Source organism: Agelaius phoeniceus, chromosome 27, assembly GCF_051311805.1.
Source record: "Agelaius phoeniceus isolate bAgePho1 chromosome 27, bAgePho1.hap1, whole genome shotgun sequence".
NCBI lineage: Eukaryota > Metazoa > Chordata > Aves > Passeriformes > Icteridae > Agelaius > Agelaius phoeniceus.
Genome location: NC_135291.1, coordinates 3,196,304 through 3,212,741, shown reverse-complemented (window position 1 = coordinate 3,212,741; position 16,438 = coordinate 3,196,304). Strand labels below are relative to the sequence as shown.

Here is a 16,438-nt window from a genome sequence, read left to right as displayed (position 1 = left end):
GCACTTAGCAAGGGGGCAAGGGGAAGGGGAAGGGAGAGGTTGTTGGCACCACCTGAGGGAGGAACTGGGATAGCTGAAACAGAGTATTACATCACACTGCAACAATTAACCATTTTGAAAATTGTTATGAAAAATAATACTGTTATAATCAATATTAATTATGTTTGTTTATTGTCTCCCTTTTCCCCCTCTTTTTCCTATCCTTTCTTTTCCTCCTTTTTCTCTCTCTCTCTCTCTTTCTTCTCTCTGTCATACTGTCCCTATTTTTCCGGGTTATACTACCAACGTACGGCCAGTCCTGAAGACTCATCAATGATACTCCAGAGCGCTGCTGATAAAGATCCCTCAAGACAATTGTGAGTCACGGGGTCGTGTGAGAGTCTGTCTGAAATATCCCTCATCCACCTCACGATCGTCATTGGGGGGGAGCACTGAAAAACAGACCCCTCCTGTCTGAAGTTTCTGATCCTGTAGGGGAAAGTCATATGCCTGAGACCTGAGAGTGTTGCTCAATTATTGTTTTCACAGGTGCATTTGCTATATGCTACACTGAGCTCAAAGGGCATTTTGCCCTTTTGCACAATAGCTCTGGAATTCTCCCCGCCTCTCGGCCTGGCTGAACTTCTCCTAGGCTTTAGGGTGGTTCCCCCCAAAGAAGGTGCCTCTCGCTCGTTCATAACCACCATGACAGACAAACCGAGATGTAAGAAGCCTCTTCATCAAGAGACCGAGACATGAAATCCCCATGTGAGAAGGCCCCCTCTCACCTTCTTCCAGAGACTGGGACTGAAACCCCCAACCCGGGAGAGGTGTGCAGTGGCGGGGGAAGGAAAGCTGCCCAAAGCAAGATGGATGTTGCAGGTGCAGGCAGTCAACCACGAAAACAATGGCTCTCACCTACTGCCAAACATGGACTGTGTGTACCCCTTTCCAAACACCATTCTTTCCCCCTGAAGATACAGTAAACTACCTTTGATTTGGTTGCAAAATCCATCCCCCCTTCCCCCATCAAAAAAGAGTGTAATTGGGGTCCAGATGAACTGCGCCTCTGAGATCTCCCTGGATGCGGCCTGGTGAACTCCATGGGCTGGACATGGAGGGACTTGGCAGTTTGATGTTTGGTAGCTATATACCCATTCTTTTTCCTCCCTCTTTTCCCTTATTTTTTCCTTTTTTCCCTGATTCCTTCCCAAGGCATTTTTGCTGTGGTTATTTCAATAAAGGTGCATTTGTTTTGATTATCCCTGCAAACCCCCTTGTACCGTGTCAGTTCTTTTGCACCCTGAGATCAATCCACGAACCATCACGAAACCCATTCATAAGGACGGATCGTGACACACCCAAGCTGCGTCCCCGGGATCCGCCCGCCTCTCCCAGCCCCAGAGCCCCCTTTCCGTGACCCAGGGACCCCCTGAACCCCCTTTTCTGCCTTTCCCAGCTCCCAGACCCCACTTCCCTGAACAATGGAGACTCCTGGACCCCTTTTCTGGGTTCAGGGACCCCCTGGATCCCCCAGCCCGCCTCTCACAGTCCCTTCCTGGAACCTTGGACCCTTCCCGGCTCTCCCGGTTCTGCTTCCCAGCCCTTGGACGCCACCCAGACCGCCCAATCTCTGCGTGCCCCCAGTTCTCCACCCCCTGCGCGTCCTCTGGGGGGTCCTGGCAGGTCCCGGGGGGGGTTCAGGGGAATTCCCAGGGTTTGCTCTGTCCCCTCTCCCTCCCCGCGCTGCCCCGGTCACTTTCGCGTCTCCCAAGCTGCGGCACCGGGACCCGCCCGGGGACCGGGGACTGCTCCGGCACCGGGACCCCCCTGAACAGCAATTCCTGGGCACGGGGACCCCCCGAACTTCCATTTCCAGGCGAACCCCCCTTCCTGGGCACAGAGACCGCCTTGAACGTTCATTTTGGGGCACTGGGAGCCTCCCTGTACCCCCTTCCCCAGCCCCAATAACCCCTGCACCCCCTTATCTGGAGCCTGGAACCCCCTGAACCCCAAATCCCGGGCATGGAAACCCCCCTGAACCCCCATTTCTGGGCACCGGGACCCCACTGCATCCCCTTATACAGCACTGGGAGTCCTTGACCCCCCCATTCTGCTGCACCAGGATCCCCGTGCACCCCCATATCCAGGACTGGAACCCTCCCAAACCCTCCATTCTCAGGCACAGGGACCCCCCTGCACCCCCTCATCCGGCACCAAAGCCCCCCTGCACCCCCTTTCCTGGCCCTCCCCCATCTCAGACACCCCAGCCCCCGCTTTTCCTTGGGGCGGGGCCAGGGCTGTGGGCGGGGCTGCAGCGGAGCAGCGCCATGGCTCCAGCGCTGGCTCTGGGGCTGCTCTTGGGGCTCCTGGGGGACCCGGGGGGCGCGACCAAAGGTGAGTGGGAACCCCGAAACGGGGAAACTCCTGAAGTTCCATTTCCGGCCACCGGGAACGCCCTAGACTTCCATTCCTGGACAGGGGAACCCCCCTGTACCCCAATTTTGAGTCTACTGACCCCTCTCAACCCCCTTCGCCAGCCCCTGAACCCCATTCCTGGACAGGAAAACCCTCCCGAACCGCCATTCCCAGGCATCAGAATCCACTGAGCCCCCATTCCTGGGCGCCCATGTCCGGGCACTGAGACCCCCCTGTACCCTCTTCCCCGGCACCGGGACCTGCTCGTCCTGCGGGGAGAGGTGTCTCAGGATGTCCAGGAGGGTCCCTGGGGGGATTCTGGGCCCCAGGACCCCCCTGAATTTTCAGTTCTGGGCACTGGGACCCCCCTGCACCCCCTTATCCAGTACCAATTCCCCCCTGCAACCCCTTTCCCATCCATCCTGCCTTCCTCAGTCCCCAGACCCCTCTTTTCCTTCATCCTGAGACCCCTGGACTTCCACTCCTTCTTTTCTCAGTCCCCAGGCCCCCCCATTTCTCTGCATCAAGGACCCCCAGATTCCTATTCCCAGGTCTCCCCACCCTGTAACCCCTCATTCCTTGGCACTGGGGACCCCTGGATCCCCTTTCCTGGGCACATGCATCCCCTGGAACCCCCATGCCACTTTCCCAGTCCCTGTACCTCCTCTCCCCCTTTCCATAACCCTGGAACCCCCTGAGCCCCCATTCCTGGACACCAGGACCCCCTGCAGGCCCTTTCCTGTCCATCCCACCTCTCCCACCCTGCACACCCTTTCCTTGGCCCCAGGATCCCCAAACCCCTTCCCAGCTCTCCCAGTTCCCCTTTCATTGATCCATGATCTCCTCAATCCCCCCAAATCTCTGTGTCCCCCCAGTTCTCCACTCCCTGCGTTACCTGCACGTGGTGGTGTCAGAGCCCAGCCCGGGGATCCCCCAGTTCATGGATATTGGGTACCTGGATGGGATCCCCTTCGTGCGCTACGACAGCGAGCGGGGCCGGGTGGAGCCGCTGATGCAGTGGATAAAGGATGGAGTCAAGCCAGAATATTGGATATGGGGACCCAGACCAATGTGAGGAACCAGCACAGTGATGTCAGGAACCTGAAGATACTGCGTGAGCGGTACAACCAGAGCGGCGATGAGTGAGGGGAGCTGTGGGACTGGAATGGGGATCCATAGGGCTGGAATGGGATCTGTAGGGCTGGGATCCATGGGGCTGGGATGGGATCTCTGGGGCTTGAATGGGAACTGTAGGGCTGGGGATTGGATCCATGGGGCTGGAATGGGATCTATAGGTCTCAGATGTGGATTCACAGGGCTCTAAGTGGCTGAAATGGGGATCCATTAGGTTGGAATGGGATATTTTGTGATCCACGGGTTGGGATATGGATCCATGGGGCTGGGATGAGATCCATGGGGCTGGGTTGGGATCCATGGCGTTGGGATGGGATCTGTGGGGCTGGAATGGGAACTGTAGGGCTGAGATGGGGATCGATGGGGCTGAGATGGGGATCCATTAGACTGGGATGGGATAGCTTGTCATTCATGGAGCTGGGATGGGATCTGTGCACTTGGGTTGGAATCCATGGGGGTGGGATGTGGATTCGTGGGGCTGGGATGGGAACTGTAGATCCCCAATGTGGATTCACAGGACTCCAAGGGACTGAAGTGGGGATCCATTAAGCTGGGATGGGATATTTTGTGATCCATGGGTTGGGATATGGATCCATGGGGCTGGGATGGGATCTGTTGAGCTGGGATGGGATCCATGGGGCTGGGATATGAATCCATGGGGCTGGGATGGGATCTGTGGGGCTGGGATGGGATCTGTGGGACTTGGGTACAGATCTATGGGGCTGGGATGGGATCTGTAGATCTTGGATGTGGATTCAAAGGGCTCCAAGGGGCTGAAAATGGAGATCCATTAGACTGAGATAGGATAGCTTGTGATCCATAGGGCTGGAATGGGATCTATGGGGCTGGAATGGGAACTGTAGGGCTGGGATGGGATCTGTGGGGCTAGGATAAGAACTGTAGGGCTGAGATGGGGATCCGTGGGGTTAGGATGGGGATCCGTGGGGCTGGGATGGGATCTGTGGGGCTAGAGTGGGGCTGTAGGGCGGGGGTGAGCATCCATGGGGCTGGGATGGGATCTATAGGTGTCAGATGTGGATTCATAGGGCTCCAAGGGGCTGCACTGGGGATCCATTAGACTGGGATGGAATATCTTGTGATCCATGGGGCTGGGATTGGATCCATGGGGCTGGGATCTGTGGGGCTGGGATGGGATCTGTTGGGTTGACTTCCATGGGGTTGGGATGTGGATCCATGGGGCTCCAAGGGGCTGGGATGAGGCTCTGTGGGTCTCCATCAGACTCTGCGGCTCCAAAGGGCTGGAATGGGGCTCTGTGGGGCTGGGACACAATTCCAGGGGTCTCTGTGGGTACAATCCCCCCAGGTCTTCACACAAGGTTGAGGTCTCCACACAAGGTTGACAGTTTATGGCTGTGACTTCCTGTCCGATGGGAGTGTCCGTGGATCCCACCAGATTGGCTACGATGGGCGGGATCATATCTCCTTTGACCTGGGATTCAGGAGATTCGTGCTGGCCGACAGCGCTGCTGAGATCACCAGGAGACGCTGGGAACAGGAATTGAATGGGGTTGAGATGTGGACAAATTATCTGAACCACATCTGCCCAAAATGGCTCCAGAGGCACATCAGATATGGGCAGAAGGAGCTGGAGCGCAAAGGTGGGAGCAGAATTCCTGTGAGGGATTTGGGAATGGAGGACTTGGGAACACAGTATTTCCAGTGGGAATTCTATGGTCAGATCTCATCCCAATCCCATTGCAGTGTGAATTCCATGGTCAGATCTCACCCCAATCCCATTCCACTGGGAATTCCATGGGCAGATGTCACTCTCATCCTATTCCAGTGGGAATTCCATAGGTAGAACTCACCCCAGTCCCGTTCCAATGGGATGTCCCTCACCATTCCATGGATGTCCCTCACCATTATTCCATTCCAGAGTCCCCTGATGTCCATGTGTCCAGAAGAGAGGAACACGGGACGCTGATCCTGTCCTGCCACGTGTACGGATTCTACCCCAACACCATCGCAGTCAGCTGGATGAAGGGGGGTGAAACCTTGGATCAGGAGACGGAGTGGGGCGGGATCGTTCCCAACAGCGACGGCACCTTCCACACCTGGGCCAGGATCGAGGCGCTGCCGGAGGAGCGGGAGCAGTACCGGTGCAGGGTGGAGCATCCCGGAATGCCAGGGCCCGGGATCTTCGCTTGGGGTGAGGCTGGGAATGTGGGGATTGGGAATTTGGAATTCCTAAATGGGGATTCCCCTCCCCCTCCTCACTATCCCATCTCTCCGTGGTGGTCGCTGTGTCTGTCATCGCTGCCATCCTCATCCTCATCGTTGTCCTCATCAGATTCGGTGTCTGGAAGCTCCAATCTGGTAACACACGGGATGGGGGTCGGGAAGGGACACGGATCCACCCAGCACCGTTCTGGGAATCCTGTGCCACCGATGCTGATCCCACTTTGTTTCCACAGGGAGGAGGGACAGGAATGGATACAACCTGGCAGCCGGTGAGTTCCAATGGTGGATCCAGCTCTGGATCCCCTCTGTGCGGATCCCAGGATGGATCCTGGGGTTAATCCCAGTGTGTGATCCATGCTGGAATCTCATGGATCTTCTCTCTCTGCAGGAAAAGACATGGGAATGAATGGCTCCACTGCAGATACAGCATGGGATCAGGGTGGGATTCCAGAGGGAGATTGGGGCAGGATGGACAGACTGGGATTGGGGAGGGATTTTGGATCAGGGCAGGGGTCTAGAGTGGGATCAGGTGGAATTGTAAAGTGGGGATGGAGCTGGATTCTGGAGCAGTATCAGAAGGGATGGATGGAGCAGGATTGGGGCAGGAGTGATGGAGTGGGATCAGGGAGGGATTCCAGTGCAGGATTGGGTAGAATGGATGGAGCAGGATCAGGTGGGATCGATGGAGCAGGACTGGGACAGGACTGGGGCAGGATCAAGTGGGATAGATGGATGGAGCAGGATTGGGGTGGGGTCAGGTAGGATTCTGGAGCAGCTCCCTCTCCCAAGGGGATCCAGCCAGGTCCATCCTGTGGAATGGGGACAGGGACAGGGTGACACCGTGACCCTCTCTCATCCTGGTAGTAATCACTACCTGAGGGATCCATGGGGCTGGATCCGGCCCCTTCCCTCTTCCTGGGAAAGCTGAGAGCTGCCAGCAGAGCTCATCCCACTGCTCCCACCCACCTCGCTTCTCTTGGTAACAGATCCATTTCCCCTTTTCCATGTCCCAGTGTTTTAAAGCCAATAACCACAAATATTCACAATGCTTCAGTTCTGGTGTGAAATTATCCTGCTTGGGGCAATAAATTCGGCTTGGGGCAATGTCCTGGATTGTCAAGCAAATTGTATTCTATTTGCCACCTGTATGGCAGTTGTCTTCTGTTAAGTAGGCAGTTTTCCTTATCTCTTCCACAACTGGGGAGACATCCGTTGATAACAGGCTATTGAATGTCACTGCACAACTGATAAGAACGACAGCATCCCAGTGTGAGATGCTCCACCCAGAGGGGAGAGCCAAGCATTCCTACCTGGATATAATCTTGAGTTTCTGGAACACCAGCATGGCTTTCTCCACTGGATTTCCCAGAGGAAACAGCTGCTCTCTTCCCCTAGATCTTCAGAGGAAGACTACACTCTTCTACAGGATCCCTGCTCCAACAGAACCCACCTGACACTCTAGGAGGGCTGCAGCCACGACTCCAATTGGACTGCTACCAATACCCTGACCCACAGGGTGTCAGGTTGTGTTCTGACTCTGTCAGTGTTGTTTTAGTTTACTGCATTGTTTATTTTATCCTTTTATTTTCTTCCCTACTAAAGAACTGTTATCCCTGCTCCCATATTTTTTGCCTGAGGGCCCCTTAATTTAAAATTTATAGCAATTTGGAAGGAGGGGGTTTACATTCTCCATTTCAGGGGAGGCTCTTGCCTTCCTTAGGAGACTCCTGTCTTTCCAAACCAAGACAGATTTTGGTGCTTAACGTGAGGCTCGAGGGCACAGAAATAAAAAGGAAATAACAGTTCTTGAGTAATCTAATTTTTGTACGCTGCTACAGAAACCTTGTTAAGCTATCATCATGTGGTCCAGCTTACCTTGGTTTGGGTGGCATGTGGTTGTGGCTACATTTCTCCCATTTGCAGGCCCTTATCTAAACATGGGTCCTATAACCAAGGCTACTGTGGCTGTTATCCAGTTTGTTTTATGGGTGAATAAGGGGAGGAATTAATGGCTTTTTAACTTCCTCTGGAAAGCAGGCACATGGATTCACAGCTATCACACACTAACTGTATGTTTTTGGGGTTACTTTAATAATAGCACCTGCTGTGAGGAAATGACCCCAGGGGAAATCTTCTCCCAACCCTTTAGCCATCTCTTTGGGTCTGCTCTACCAGTTTTTGAAGGGTTCAGATCCACTCTAAATACTAATGATATCAAACAGTGGCTGGTGTTGCTGGAAGGCTTGTTCTGTTTAGCATTTAGAGATAAGAGAAGATTAACTTGGATAACCACCCTGACACCTACCCCAAAGACAAGGGATGCTGCCTCAGAGCCTGGCCCTGCCCCACAGCCCACCTCAGCTATAAACTACCCAGATTGGATGGGGGTTCTGGTGAAGGAGATAAACGAGGTGAGCCAAATGCTGAAGGAGCACATTTCCCAAGCTCGTGAGAAGCCCTCCCAGTGCCTCGAAGAGGGAGAGTCTAATAGTGCAGCAGTGGAACCCACAGATGTTACAACTGTCCAGGTTCCAGCTGAACTGCAAAGGCAGTCACAGCCAGCAGCAGTTGCTCCTGTGGAAACAAGGAGATCTAAGATGAAAGCAGGGCACCCAGATAAGGGAGGGCCCTCACAACCCTCAGGAGACCCAGAGGTTGAGATCGTCACCGAGTCCCTGACGTACGAAAATCTCCAAAATCTGCACAAAGACATTGTATGATGGGGATATGAGACTTATACAACCTGGCTACTTTGGGTCTGGGACCTTATAAGTACAGGTATGCAACTGGATGGTGGTGAGGCAAGAAATTTGGGACCCTCAACCCAGGACTCAGGTATCAATCAGATTTTTGTAAGGGAGCCAGGGTCCCTTTCCCTCTAGGAGCAGCTTTTAATGAGTGTCAGAGAGAGGTTTGTCCACAGGGAGAGCATGCAGGAGCACCACCATAGAATGTGCTGGAAGACCCTTGAGGAAGGGATCCAACAGCTGAGAGAAGTAGCAGTACTGGAGGTACTCTTTGGGAGGGATGGACAGCATGAAAATGACCCCGACAAGGTCGGGTGCACAGGGTAAATGTTGTGGAGCCTGGCAAATCTGGGGCCATCTCAATACACCACCTTCATTGCAGTGATTAATGCAGATACCAACCAAGAGACAGTGGGCTCTGTCGCCAACAAGCTTAGAAAGATGAGAGTATGATCAATGGCCCAATGCTGGCTCATGTCTCTGCTGTGATTAAAAATCTCAAAGAGGAGATGAAGGAGAAGAGGGAGGGGTGAGGTGTCACAGACATGTTTTATGAAAAATCCTTTCCTTAGGATTTTTTCCTCCTGAGAAGCCGAGAGGCCTCAGGAACAAAATGTAAACAATAATTATCTGCTGCTGTGGAATTAACAGGTGGATCTGTGATTGGTCTCATGTGGTTATTTCTAATTACTGGCCAATCACAGTCCAGCTGTCTGGACTGTCTTGGTCAGTCACAAGCCTTTGTTACTCATTCTTTTTCTATTCTTAGCTAGCCTTCTGATTAAATCCTTTCTTCTATTCTTTTAGTATAGTTTTAATATAATATATATCATAAAATAATAAATCAAGCCTTCTGACTTCTGTGGAGTCAACATTCTCGTCTCTTCCCTCATCCTGGGACCCCTGCGAGCACCACCACAGTGAGGAGCAACAGTTCCCATATGGCACCAGTGCAAGTCACAGCCCCAAAGTCAGAGCCCAATATTCCCCAGCTAGACAGAGAGGGTACACCCCAGGGGCTGACGTGTGGTTCTCCCTGCATGACCATGGGGAAGACATGGGAAGGTGGGATGGAAAACCCACTTCTGTCCTGGCAGCACGGGTGCATCAACTCACCGAGGGAAACACTAATCAAGGGAACTCCAGTAAAGTGAAGGTAGCCTCAACCTCCCATGACCGAGCTGCTGGGTATGATCTATCAGATCTTCTTGAAGGAGAGAACCTCTAGCATGCGTGCCCAGGAAAGAAATAATAACCAGGATTAGGGGGGCCCTGCCTGTAGCCAGGAAGAGGCATGGGAAAACTGGATCTTTTAGACGGTGTGGATCTGATGGCCTGACACATCAAAGCCACAAAAATATGATGCCTTAGTTGATACTGGTGTGCAGTGTACTCTAATACCATCGGGACACATTGGGGCGGAACCTGTTTCCATTGCCAGGGTGACGGGGATTGACTGTGTTGGAAGCCAAGGTGAGCCTGACTGGGAAAGAGGGGCAGAAACATCCTATTGTGACTGGCCCAGAGGCCCTGTGTGTTCTGGGCATAGACTTCCTCTGGAATGGCTTTACAAAGACCCAGAAAGACTCAAGTGAGCTTTTGGAATAGCTGCTGTAGAGGCAGAGAACATGAAGCAGTTGAACACCTTGCCTGGACTATCAGAAAGCCCATCTGCAATAGGACTTCTGAAGGTGGAAGAGCAACAAGTGCAATTGCCACCTCGACAGTGCACCACCGGCAGTATCAGACAAATTGGGATGCTGTGATTCCCATGCACAAAATGATCCGTGAGCTGGAGAGCCAAGGGGTGGTCAGCAAAACCCACTCACCCTTCAACAGTCCCATCTGGCCTGTGTGCAAGTCTGACAGAGAATGGAGATTGACTGTGGACTATCGTGGCTTGAATGAAGTGACTCCACCACTGAGTGCTGCTGTGCTGGACATGCTGGAACTCCAGTACGAGCTGGAGTCCAAGGCAGCAAAGGGGTACGCCACCACTGACAATGCTAAGGTGCTCTTCTCCATTCCTCTGGCAGCAGAATGCAGGCCTCAGTTTGCTTTCACCTGGAGGGGCGTGCAGTACACCTGGAACCGACTGCCCCAGGGGTGGAAGCACAGCCCCATCATCTGCCATGGACTGATCCAGAGTGCACTGGAAAAGGGTGAGGCTCCAGAGAACTTGCAGTACATCAATGGCATCATTGTGTGGGGGAACACAGCGATGGAAGTGTTTGAGAAAGGAGAGAGGATCATCCAGATTCTGCTGGAAGCCGGCTTCGCTATCAAGAAGAGCAAAATCAAGGGACCCACCCAAAAGATCCAGTTCCTGGAGTAAAGTGGCAAGATGGACGGTGTCAGATTCCCACTGAGGTCATCAACAAGATCACAGCAACGTCTCCACCAACCAGCAAGAAGGAAACACAAGCTCTCCTAGACGCGATAGGTTTTTGGAGAATGCACATTCCCGAGTACAGTCAGACTGTGAGCCCTCTCTACCTGGTCACCTGCAAGAAGAATGATTTCCCCTGGGGCCCTGAGCAGCAACAAGCCTTTGCACAGATCAAGCAGAAGATCACTCATGCTGTAGCCCTTGGCCCAGTCAGGACAGGACCAGAGGTGCAGAACGTGCTCTGCTCTGTAGCCGGGAACAATGGTGTGTCCTGGAGCCTTTGGCAGAAGATGCCTGGGGAGACTCGAGGCCAACCAACTTCTAGAGCAGAAGTTACAGAAGATCCAAAGCCAACTACACTTCCACAGAGAGGAAAATCTTGGCTGCCTATGAAGGAGTCCAGGCTGCCTCAGAGGTGATTGGCACAAAAGCGCAACTCCTCCTGGCACTCCAACTACCAGTACTGGGGTGGATGTTTAAAGGAAAGGTTCCCACCTCCCACCACGCCACTGACACCACATGGAGTAAATGGATTGCTCTCATCACACAGTGCGCCCATATTGGAAACTGAATCACCCTGGGATTTTGGCAATAATTACAAACTGGCCAGAAGGTGAGAACTTTGGTCTCACTGATGAAGAGGAACAAGAACCAGTGACGTGCTGAAGAAGCTCCTCCCTATGACCAACTGCCCCCAGAGGAAACGCGCTACGCTCTTTTCACTGACGGTTCCTGTCGCATCGTAGGGATGAACTGGAAGTGGAAAGCAGCCGTATGGAGCCCCACACGACAGGTTGCAGAGGCCACTGAAGGAGAAGGTGGATCAAGTCAACTTGCTGAACTCAAAGCTGTTCAGCTGGCCCTGGACATTGCTGAAAGAGAGAAGTGGCCAAAACTCTACCTTTATACTGATTCATGGATGGTAGCCAATGCTCTGTGGGGATGGCTGGAGAGGTGGAAAGAGTCCAACTGGCAGCGTAGAGGAAAACCAATTTGGGCTGCTGATGAGTGGAAAGACATTGCTACCAGGGTAGGGAGGCTACCTATGAAAGTTCACCATGTAGATGCTCATGTTCCCAAGAGTAGAGCTAATGAGGAACACTGAAACAATGAGCAGGTAGACCAGGCTGCAAAAATAGAGGTGTCGAAGATAGACTTAGATTGGCAACATAAGGGGGAGTTGTTCCTAGCTCGATGGGCCCATGATGCCTCAGGCCATCAGGGCAGAGATGCCACCTATAAGTGGCCACAAGACCGAGGGGTGGATTTAACCATGGACAGTATTTCACAGGTTATCCATGACTGTGAGACGTGTGCTGCCCTCAAGCAGGCCAAGCGAGTGAAGCCCCTATGGTACGGTGGGCGATGGTCCAAGTACAAGTATGGGGAGGCCTGGCAGATTGACTCCATCACACTGCCCCAGACACGCCAGGGCAAGCGCTACCTGCTGACCATGGTGGAAGCCACCACTGGATGGTTGGAAACCTACCCTGTGTCTCATGCTAATGCCTGGAACACCATCCTGGGCCTTGAAAACCAGGTCCTTTGGAGGCATGGTAGCCCTGAGAGGATTGAGTCAGACAACGGGACCCATTTCAAGAATGGCTTTAACACCTGGGCCAGGGAACATAGTATTGAATGGATATACCATATCCTCTATCATGCACCAACTGCTGGGAAAGTTGATGGGTGCAATGGACTACTTAAAACTACCCTTAAGGCACTCAGTGGGGGGACTTTTAGAAATTGGGAAATGAACTTAGCAAAAGCCACCTGGATGGTCAACACCAGAGGGTCCATAAATCGAGCTGGTCCTGCCCAGTCTGAACCCCTGCACACAGTGGAGGGAGATAAAGTTCCTGTGGTACATATGAAAGACATTTTAGGGAAGACTGTTTGGATTAATCCCACCTCAGGCAAAGACAAACCCATCCGTGGAATTGTTTTTGCTCAAGGACCTGGTTACACTTGATGGGTAATGCAGAAAGATGGAGAAAGCCATTGTGGACCACAGGGAAACCTAGTCTTAAGTGAGAACTCTGTGTAAGGTTTCATTGTGATGCAGATGGAAATAGAATAAGGGGTGGGTAATGTCCTGACTGCCAAGCAAGATGCTTTCTATTTGCCATCTGAATGGCAGTTGTCTTCTGTTTTCCTTACCTTTTCCACAACCAATCCTCCCTCAGGGGAGACATCTGTTGTTAATAGGCTGTTGAATGTCACTGCATGGCTGATAAGATCTACAGCATCCCACTGGGAGATGTGAGCCCAGAGAGAGGAGCCAAGCATTGCTACCCAGATATAATCTTGAGATTCTGGAACACCAGCATGGCTTTCTCCACTGGATCCCCAGAGGAAACAGCTGCCTCTTCCACTGGATATTCAGAGGAAGACTTCACCCTTTCTACAGGACCACTGCTCCAACAAAACCATATCTGCTACTCCAGGAGGACTGCAGGCACATTTCCACTTGGACTGCTACCAACACCCTGAACAACAGGATGTCAGGGTGTGTTCTGACTCTGGCAGTGTTGGTTGGATTTACTGCATTGTTTATTTTGTCCTTGTATTTTTTTCCCTAATAAAGAACTCTTATCCCTGCTCCCATATATTTGCCTGCGAGCCCCCTTAATTTCAATTTCATAACAATTCAGAGGGAGGAGGTTTACATTTTCCATTTCAGGGGAGGCTCCTGCCTTCCTTAAGCAGATACCTGTCTTTCCAAACCAAGACAGGAATATTTTCCAAGGCTGGTCATAAGGAAAACAGGAACCTTTTAGCAGTTCCTGGGAGCAGACAGTGTTTCTGATAAGTTTGGAAAGAGCAAAACCCAGGTGCCGTTTCCAAGGACAAGACCTAACAAGCATTTCTCAGATCACACCGCAGCCTGGAAAGGAGGAGGGGGCAATGCACCACCACACTGGGATCTCAGGGGTGCCCATGGCCTGGGTGATGCTGCCTGATGTCAGCCACCCACCAAAGCCACTCTGTCCCTGCCTCCCACAGCTGCACAGGGCAGAGAAAATTTAACCAAGAGTTCCTGGGTTGGGATAAGACAGGGAGAGATCCCTCATCAAACACCAAAATGGGCATCACAGGCCCAGCCTGGGCACAGGGAGGGAATTTATTACCAACCAAATCACAGCAGCACAAGGAGAGGGGAAATAAATTTCTCCAACACCTTCCCCCCACCCAACAAGGGTCACCCAGAATGGGCATAACCAGGGCTCTGCCCAACGGGGGTCACTGGGGATCATCCAATGGGGATCCTCCCATGGAGGATTGTTGTATTGCACTAAAGATGGAGCTGGAACAGCGTATAAAGCTCTTCCTGCAATCAGGGCACTCGCAGGGCCTCTCCCGGAGTGGATGTGGCAGCGTGCCCTTAGGTCGGAGCTGTTGCTGAAGCTCTTCTCACACTCCCCACCCTCACAGGGCTTTTCCCCAGTGGGGATCTGGCGATGATTGAAGAGGGGGGAGCTCGGGGATAGAGGCGAGGCAGGTCGGGCTGGGGCAGCGCTGGGCTCTGGGCCCGACCTGGGCGCCCCCCACGCGCCCCCTCCCCAAACAGCCCCGGCGGGGGACGCAGGTGGGGTCCGGGTGGGGGGCGCTGGGTTCCTGTTTTGGGGTCCCACTCTCCCCTTTTCCCCACTTTCCCACCGTCTCCCACCCCTTCCTCACCTCCCCCCAATCCTCAGCCCCTCCCGCTCTCCCTTTGGGGGGTCCCCTCCTTCTCCCCCTCCATTCCGGTCTCCCCCTTCGCTCCCTTTTCCCCCTTCTCCCCCCCTGTCCCAGCGCCTCCCGACCCCGCTCACCCGAGAGCTCCGCGCCCGCAGCCGGGGGGGCTCCCAGCACCACCAGTGCCACCAGTAGGGCCCCAGCTGCCGCCCCTCGCCCCATGGTCGGGGCCGGGCAGGGAGCAGCAGCCCCAAAGCAGCCGCGCTGCGCTGGCAGCACCAGTCCGGAGCAGGGCGGGCTCGGCAGCGCCGCGCGCTCTCATTGGCTGCCGCCACTTTTGGGGACCCGATCTCAGAGGCTCCGCCACACAACTGATGACTCTTCAACGCCCCGCGTTCTCATTGGCTGCGGCGCGTTTCGGCTGTGTTTTGATTGGCTGAGGCCTTTCCGGGCCGCTGCAGCCCCGGGCTGGGGGTTCTTTGGGGAGGGGGAACCTTGGGGCTCTGGGCAGGTGGGAGCTCAGGTGAGCCCAGCAATGCGTGCCCAGGGGCGCGGGATCTCAGCGGTGCCCGTGGCGAGCGGTGACGCTGGCCCGATGCCAGGCACCCCCAGAGCCGCTCTGTCCCTGCCCCCGCAGCCGCACAGGGACAGAAAATGGAACCGAGGGTTCCTGGCTGGGGACAAGGACCGGGAGAGATCCCTCAGCAAATCCCGCACGGGCACAACAGACCCAGCCTGGGCACACGGAGGGAATTTATTACCAACCAAATCACAGCAGCACAAGGAGAAGGGAAAGAAATCTCTCCAACACCTTCCCCCCACCCAACGGGGATCACCCAGAACAGGGGTCACCAGGGCTCTGCCCAACGGGGGTCACTGGGGATCATCCAGCACGGATCCTCCCATGGGGGATGGAGCTGGAGCAGCGCACGAAGCTCTTCCCACACTCGGGACACTCACAGGGCCTCTCCCTGGTGTGGAAGTGCTGGTGAGTGACGATCTCTGAATTCTACCTGAAGCTCCTCTGACATTCCAAGCACTCCTAGGGCCATTCCCCAGTGTGGATCTTGTGGTGCTTGCTGAGGTCAGAGGTCCCACTGAAGCTCTTCCCACATTCCTCACACTCCCAGGGCCTCTTCCCAGTGTGGATGTTCAGGTGTTCCATCAGGGTGGAGCTGTAGCTGAAACCCTTCCCACATTCCAAGCATTTGTGGGGCTTCTCCCTGCCATGAGGCTTCTCCACCAGCTCTGAGCTCTGCCTGGATCTCAGGCTGCCTTCCTGGCTCAGGGGGGCTCTTTCCTCCCTGCAGCTCCCTGGGCTGGGTTTGCAGCCCCTCCTCATGCGGGATCTCTGGGGCTTTTCCTCCTCCTCCATCTGGCCACGGCTTGGGAATGACAGATCCTGGTTTGGGGGAAACCAAGGTGGGAACACCTTGGAGTAGAGGTTCCTCCTGCCCAATTCCATCTGTAGAAGTCAGCAGGAGTCTTGTGTCCATGAAAATCTCCGCAATGTCAAGGTTCAGCCCAAAAAGCTCTCCCAGGATTTCCCTATCACTCATCTCTCCACTTCTGGTGTTCCAGAGGTTTCCTGATTTCCTTTCCTTGGGATCATGGGGGTCCAATGGTTCCAGGGCTTCTCCATTCTCCGGCGTCCTGCTCAGGGATGATCCAGGGCCTTTTGGGGGTCCATGGGGGCCCTTCTCCCCTGATGCTCTACTCTGAGATCCCAGGGGTCCCAGGGGTCTCTCCTCTCCAGGCTCCCCCCCTTTCCAGTCTGCCGGGGTCCCCCAGCTCTGGGATTGCCCCTCTCTGCTCTCCCCACTCTGGGGGTCCCAGGGGTTCCCCTCCTCTGCTCTCCCGGGGGTCCCCAGGACCAATGTCCTCCCCTGCC

The 16,438-nt window shown here is 54.1% G+C and overlaps 1 protein-coding gene and 1 pseudogene across 1 annotated transcript in view; both read left to right on the top strand.

Annotated features, from left to right (window-relative positions):
- LOC129132012 (uncharacterized) overlaps window positions 1–16,438 on the top strand; it is a 292,843-nt gene that overhangs the window by 148,107 nt on the left and 128,298 nt on the right. The window lies entirely within an intron of this gene.
- On the top strand, window positions 2,271–14,742 carry LOC143695830 (class I histocompatibility antigen, F10 alpha chain-like; annotated as a pseudogene).